Source organism: Notolepis coatsorum (genome assembly GCF_963971535.1).
Source record: "Notolepis coatsorum genome assembly, contig: SCAFFOLD_1803, whole genome shotgun sequence".
In the NCBI taxonomy this organism is placed as follows: Eukaryota; Metazoa; Chordata; class Actinopteri; order Aulopiformes; family Paralepididae; genus Notolepis; species Notolepis coatsorum.
Genome location: NW_028173701.1, coordinates 3,705 through 11,309, shown reverse-complemented (window position 1 = coordinate 11,309; position 7,605 = coordinate 3,705). Strand labels below are relative to the sequence as shown.

Here is a 7,605-nt window from a genome sequence, read left to right as displayed (position 1 = left end):
CCGACTTGCTCTGAAATCTGACGAGGCGGGGGGAACTCCCGCGGGAGCGAGCCACAAGCAGCCTTCAGAGCGAGGCGCCACAGTACCTCTCACTCGGCTGCTCCCGGCTGGGAAGCGACTTGCTATGGTCGGGCAAAGCACCTATTGGCTCAGAAAAGTTGTCAGTCACCAGCCACGTGACAGCCAGGAGTTATGAGACGTTTGATTGATTGATTGAAAACTTATTATGTTATGCGTTATTATCATCATATCATCATGATAAACTTCAAGCTGTCAGACACACACACACTACACACATGCGTCGTCTGTTTGGCCTCAATACCTGTATATATATTCTGTTTTGCCTCAATATACACAGTATACATATATATTGATGCAAAACAGAATTATTCAGCAGTGTGTTGTGTGTGCGTGCGGCCAGGAGCGGCAACAAGATGGTATACATTATGGTATATGAATAGTATATTCCACTATAGCAGTATATGGTGTGCTGTACATTTGAATCTGATCTAATTTTGCACAGGCCATCGCATTATAATGAGCTGACAGGTGTGTAATGTGTGTGTGGTGACGTGAAAGCGTATCTGCCATGCGAGACTAGGCGAGAGGCTCTCGTGAAATCGGCAGTGTCCGCCTTTTTAACTCCTCCCCCGGCTTCACTCGGCTACTCTCGTCTACTAGTCGAGGCAAAACCGAAATCCATCTCGAACAAGCCTTACATGATATCTTTCACACTATAACCAGACAGAGAGGAAAGATAACCAGACAGAGAGGAAAGGGCTGCGTTCAGGAGCATCTGGGCCGTGGTTACAGAGAGGAAAGGGCTGCGTTCAGGAGCATAGATATAGCATCTGGGCCGTGGTTACAGAGAGGAAAGGGCTGCGTTCAGGAGCATCTGGGCCGTGGTTACAGAGAGGAAAGGGCTGCGTTCAGGGCCGTGGTTATCTGACGTTAGCGAGGAGGCGTTACTGCATCTGCAGCTTGTCATACGTGTCCTCGTGGACAGCACTCAAAGCCTGAGAGAGAGAGAGAGAGAGAGAGAGAGAGAGAGAGAGAGGAGAGAGAGAGAGAGAGGAGAGAGAGAGAGAGAGAGAGAGAGAGAGGAGGAGAGAGAGAGAGAGAGGAGAGGAGAGAGAGAGAGAGGAGAGAGGAGAGAGAGAGAGAGAGAGAGAGGAGAGAGAGAGGAGAGAGAGGAGAGAGAGAGAGAGAGAGAGAGAGAGAGAGAGAGGAGAGAGAGAGAGAGAGAGAGAATATTATTATTATTATTATTATTATTATTATTATTATTATTATTATTTTTATTAAGGTGTGAGTTTAGCTTAGGACAGGCCTGAAGACAAAGGGACTTCACATTTCTGTGAACTGAACTTAATTTGAAATAAAGCTTTGTAATTATAAAGTATCCTGAGATTCATTATCCTACAACGGTATTTCATATACAATATATGACCATGGTCTACGTGAAGGATGATACCACACTGCTCTCACCTGGTACACCGGCTCCTTGGTCCTGCGGCGCTGGAGGAGGAGGAGGAGAACACACATGAGCATCCTATCACCAGCTGTTAAAGGGCCATTTCAACCATTTGTTTGATCTGAATCCTCTCGCTCTGTTCTGAGATCTGATAACCGGACGTACCAACGTGTTCTGGGTCCGTGTCCAGTCCTTTCGATTAGCCCCACCGTTCATTGTAAACAATGATGCATGTAATTCGCGATGACAAACCAATTACATAATCCAACATATGTGTAAAGAAACAACATATTCCAGTTAACGGTATATTTGTATAAATTAGGTTAACTGGAGTTTAGTATTCCTGCCTGGCTCAGAGGCTTACCGCGGCTCATGTGCGCGCTCGGCCAATCAGAGCGCAAAACGGGAACGCGGAAACACAACTGCGTTGCGGAAAGCATACACGCTACCTGTACCCCCCCCCCCCCCCCTCCCCCATGCTGCTATGATGCATGAATCTTGTCTCCCCCTAGTGGCCACCCTCAGGCTCACAGCTGCTCCACACTGACTCCTCCAGGAGACAAAGTGTAGTGAAACGGCCCTTTAACACTTTGAGAGCCAGCCGTATTTTCCTTTTTACCCCCTTGAATGCCCAAATCCACTCCAATGTTAACGTTAATATCGCCTAATCCATGTTTTAAATTATGGCTATGTGTCTAATCTGCCCGTCGCTTATCAAAGACTCATTTTCCAGTCAACATTGTCAAAGCAGATTGTTTTTTTATCGCTTCATTTCAGTTTTATAGCATTTTGAAAATCACTCGTTTTCGCGGAAAAACAACACATTCTATGATAATCGTCTTTTACTGGAATATTCTAGAACGTTGTCATTTGTCGGCCTATTTATGAATTGTTTTCAAATAAACGCTAGATAATCAATAGTATATGTGTGCGCACGCACGCTCGTGCCGCTCGCTGATAATCGCTGATCTTATTTCCTGATGGCTTTTACAGTCAAAACCATATCACATATAGGGGAAACGCTTATATATCCGTGAAAACGAGTCTGATTATCCTAAGACTGATAATATAGATTCCTTACCTGAGATCAGATGGTATCCAAATGGTTTATTCCAATTTCCGATCGCCATTCGAAAAAATCGCTCATTTGATTGATCCATCGTGTATACAGTAAAACACATATATTTGAACTCTGGTAGACCCCGGTTACATGAGTGAGAAGTAAAATGTGGAGTCAGAAATCCTTTCTCCCATTCACTTTCTTTGAGTCCAATCCAAAAGGGTGATTTACCATCTGGGAGACGATAGGGGGCGCTTTTTTCACATCTGAGCGCCTGGGGTGACTGGATCTCCAACGGTAGGCTCGCTTGATACAATATGATTTCAGATCGCTAATAAAAAAAATTAAAAATAAACCAGAGTATTCTCGTGATGGGCATTCAATCCGCGGGGGGTAAACCCGAGAAAAGCTGTGAGTGGCATTCAAAGTACTATGACTATGCGTGCACCTCATGGTACCAAAGCACCTCAAAGGCGCTTAAAACAAAATTACAAACATCACAAAACAAACTGGTCAGACTACTACTTGACCTGAACCCCAGAACCCACCTCACCCCTGCCCACTTTGCCAACCTAGGATGGCTTAGAGTAGACGACAGAGTACAGCAACTTGCAATGGGCCTGGTCTACAAGATACACTATACGACCGGGGTGCCCATGTACATGTCAAAATACTTCCCAAAGGTCAGTGAATACCACAACCACTACACCAGAGGAAGCTCAACAAATCATGTTAAACCCAGATTCGGCTCAAACAAGGGACTAAACACGTTTCGCAATTATGCCACAACAATGTGGAACGCCCTACCCAAAGCTGTAAAGGAATGTGAATCCCTGCCCACATTCAAAACCGCCCTTAAAGAGCACCTACGGGAGGCTGCAATTCGAAACTGGCCACCGTAAATGCCCAAAACCCCCACCACCTCCTAATAGACAGTCTCCTCCCCACCGCATGTATATATTCCCTCCCCGCCGTATGTATATTCCCCTCCCACCCACCCACCCCCTCCTAATGTACAGTCCCCTCCCCATCATATGTATATACTCTGTCAGGATCTAGGGGTAACAGTACTGTATATTTGAATACCGCCTATGTCACAAATGTATCAGTACTAAATACCTATATGTCCCTATGCCATAAATGTCATGTATGTTATGTATGTCATAAATGTCTATATGAATTGAAAATGGGGGACCCTGATGGAAACAAGACAAACGTCTTTCTCAGGTCTGCATCCCCTTAACAATTGTATGTATTGAGCCGTACTGTATTGTACCCATTCTGCAATCTGTTAAATAAAGTTTTCATTCATTCATTCATTTCAAAGTGTTAATGAAACGCTCACCTCTGTTTTATTGAGAGGAAGCACTTTGTACTCGTCCTCCTTGTGTGGCTTCAGGGCCTGGAGGGAGAAGTAATCAATATGTAATCAATAATCAATCGTCATAATCATCAGGGTTTTGGGAACATACAGAAGTGTCAACAGTAATAATCATATGTAATCAATAATCAATAATCACAATCTTGGGACTGGAGAACATACAAGCATGTTAACCCTTTCACTGCCACACGACAGCCGGTTAACCCTTTACTATCACATCCGCGGAGCTAATGCTGCTAATGATGGAGCATCGCCGTCGGTTGTGTGATAGTAAAGGGCTAACCTTCTGTCGTGTGGCAGTGAAAGGGTTAACCTGCTGTCGTGTGGCAGTGAAAGGGTTAAAGGAACATGTCAACATTAATCAATCAATCAATCAATAGATACCAATTTCCTCTCTGTGCGTTCAGTAGAAAGCTATCCGGCTGCAAGTTAGCCTAGCTTAGCACAAATGAATGGAAGCGGATACGGACCAAGTAGTCTAATTGTTGGCCAAAAACACCTCTCCTGGAGCTTTAAGCTAGGCTAGGCTATCTGGCTATCTATCATTCATCTGTGCTAAGCTAGGCTAGCTTGCATTCGGATAGCTTTCTACTGAACGCACAGAGAGGAAACTAAGATAAAAGATAAGATATTCCTTTATTGATCCCCTTGGGGAAATTCAGGCATCATAGCAGCATGGGGGGGAGGGGGGGGGAGGGGTACAGGTAGTAAAACAACACAGTATACAGGTAGTAAAAGACAACACAGGCAGTGTAAACAAATTGATCAATATGGTCAATATAATTTACTATAATTTACTATCTGACTAGCTGAGGAATATTCACTGGTCTCTATCTTCTTGTCTGACTCTGGAGAAGACGAGCATTTCCCATAATGTTGACATGTTCCTAAAGGTTAGGTTTATAAACTTTATATAGAACTTTTTAGGTTGTTAAAATGAACATAACGTACAATATGTACCTTTTTCCTGTGGTCGATTAGTACGTTATTTACATATTTAAGCGGCATGGAGCTGTCATGTGTGAGTGTTTATCTTACCGTATATGTGTCCTCCTCATCTCCTGCAACAGTCTGCAACACCAAGGAGTATGAATGAAATAGATCAGAATAGAACAGAATAAAGCAGAAAAGAAAGTTCTACTTCAGTAAAAGTGAGTTTGAGTATTTGACATCGAATGTACTTAAAGTACACATTCTATATGACACGTGTGTGTTCCAGTGTTTGGGAAGCGTTCAAACCTCGACACATTGACCTCTACAGGTCACAGTTATGCTGCTCTGGTTAAAGGTGATGTTAAAGTGGTATGTGGTCCAGTTATGCTGCTCTGATTAAAGGTGATGTTAAAGAGGTATGTGGTCCAGTTATGCTGCTCTGATTAAAGGTTGTGTTAAAGTGGTATGTGGTCCAGTTATGCTGCTCTGGTTAAAGGTGATGTTAAAGTGGTATGTGGTCCAGTTATGCTGCTCTGGTTAAAGGTCATGTTAAAGTGGTATGTGGTCCAGTTATGCTGCTCTGATTAAAGGTTGTGTTAAAGTGGTATGTGGTCCAGTTATGCTGCTCTGATTAAAGGTGATGTTAAAGAGGTATGTGGTCCAGTTATGCTGCTCTGATTAAAGGTTATGTTAAAGTGGTATGTGGTCCAGTTATGCTGCTCTGATTAAAGGTTGTGTTAAAGTGGTATGTGGTCCAGTTATGCTGCTCTGATTAAAGGTCACATTAAAGTGGTATGTGGTCCAGTTATGCTGCTCTGGTTAAAGGTCACATTAAAGTGGTATGTGGTCCAGTTATGCTTATCTGGTTAAAGGTCATGTTAAAGTGGTATGTGGTCCAGTTATGCTGCTCTGATTAAAGGTTGTGTTAAAGTGGTATGTGGTCCAGTTATGCTGCTCTGATTAAAGGTTATGTTAAAGTGGTATGTGGTCCAGTTATGCTGCTCTGGTTAAAGGTCACGTTAAAGTGGTATGTGGTCCAGTTATGCTGCTCTGATTAAAGGTTATGTTAAAGTGGTATGTGGTCCAGTTATGCTGCTCTGATTAAAGGTGATGTTAAAGTGGTGTGTGGTCCAGTTATGCTGCTCTGATTAAAGGTTATGTTAAAGTGGTATGTGGTCCAGTTATGCTTATCTGGTTAAAGGTTATGTTAAAGTGGTGTGTGGTCCAGTTATGCTGCTCTGATTAAAGGTTATGTTAAAGTGGTGTGTGGTCCAGTTATGCTGCTCTGGTTAAAGGTCGTGTTAAAGTGGTATGTGGTCCAGTTATGCTTATCTGGTTAAAGGTCATGTTAAAGTGGTGTGTGGTCCAGTTATGCTGCTCTGGTTAAAGGTCACGTTAAAGTGGTACGTGGTCCAGTTCTATGTTTTTTTTCGTACTTATTTAAAAAAAATGTTATAATTTTATTTTTTTGCCGTGCTATCGTTGAGATGTTTTGTTTTGTTGTTTGTTTGTTTTTGTTGCTTGTTGCGTATGAAGCTGCAAATATGAATTGCCCCACGCGGGATCAATAAAGTTGTCTGAATCTGAATCTGAAGTTATGCTGCTCTGATTAAAGGTCACGTTAAAGTGGTACGTGGTCCAGTTATGCTGCTCTGATTAAAGGTCATGTTAAAGTGGTATGTGGTCCAGTTATGCTGCTCTGATTAAAGGTCACGTTAAAGTGGTACGTGGTCCAGTTATGCTCTGATTACAGTGTCTTGAGATTGGTTTCAGATTTGAAAGTACATCTTCATCAATCTTTGCCGCATTTTCCATGCAAAATCTTCCTTTGAAATGTATACAAAGTAAACATTTTATTAAAAAAAAAGAAAAATGTAAGTTTGAATGTCTGACCACAAAGTGTGTCTGACTCTTAACCACCAAAACCTGCACGGATTACAAGGTATATTCATTTCATTCAGGTTCATTTTTAGCTACTGTTAATATTGTATATAGTCCTGTATGTTGTGTGTGTACATTGTGTCCTATTATATGTTACTTTATGTTTATAGTGTCCTATATGTTACTTAATGTTTATAATAGATATTTTTATATATGCCGTGGGAAGGGGGGGAATGCAATAAACATTTTCTGTATGTCTTGCACATTAAGGAAAATGACAATAAAGTTGACTTTGACTTTGAGTAACAAATGACAGCACTGCCTCTCTCTCCACTCCCCCGTCCAGTCTCTGTGTCCCTAACCCTCACCCTCACCCTCACCCTCACCCTCACCCTCACCCTCACCCTCACCCTAACCCTAACCCTCACCCTAACCCTCACCCTCACCCTCACCCTCACCCTCACCCTCACCCTCACCCTAACCCTCACCCTAACCCTCACCCTCACCCTCACCCTCACCCGTCCGGTCTTTGAGCCTCCGACCAGGTGCAGTGGGGCGTATTCTCCGGCGTCCTGACCCTTCAGATCCTGGAGAGAAGAAACACAAGCATTACTTCAGAAACACTGTCAAGTCAAGTTGTACTTATAAAGCACATTTAACCCTTTCACTGCCACACAACAGCCGGTTAACCCTTCGTGACAATACAGAAGTTTAGCCCTTTACTATCACACAACTAATGATGGAGCATCGCCGTTGGTTGTGTGATAGTAAAGGGTTAACCTTCTGTCGTGTGGCAGTGAAAGGGTTAAAAACAACCCCAAAGAGCTCACATGGGCATCAATACACACACATCAACACGTTAAAAACACATCATAG

At 43.0% G+C, this 7,605-nt stretch overlaps 1 long non-coding RNA gene across 1 annotated transcript; it reads right to left on the bottom strand.

Annotated features, from left to right (window-relative positions):
* Positions 1-763: 763 nt before the first annotated feature.
* Positions 764-7,316, bottom strand: LOC311247727. Its single transcript, XR_014620872.1, has 5 exons — positions 7,248-7,316; positions 4,954-4,986; positions 3,880-3,936; positions 1,489-1,518; positions 764-1,016 (listed from the first exon to the last, which is right to left on the bottom strand). It is a non-coding gene; the product is annotated as an uncharacterized lncRNA (long non-coding RNA).
* Between the last annotated feature and the right edge of the window lie 289 nt (positions 7,317-7,605).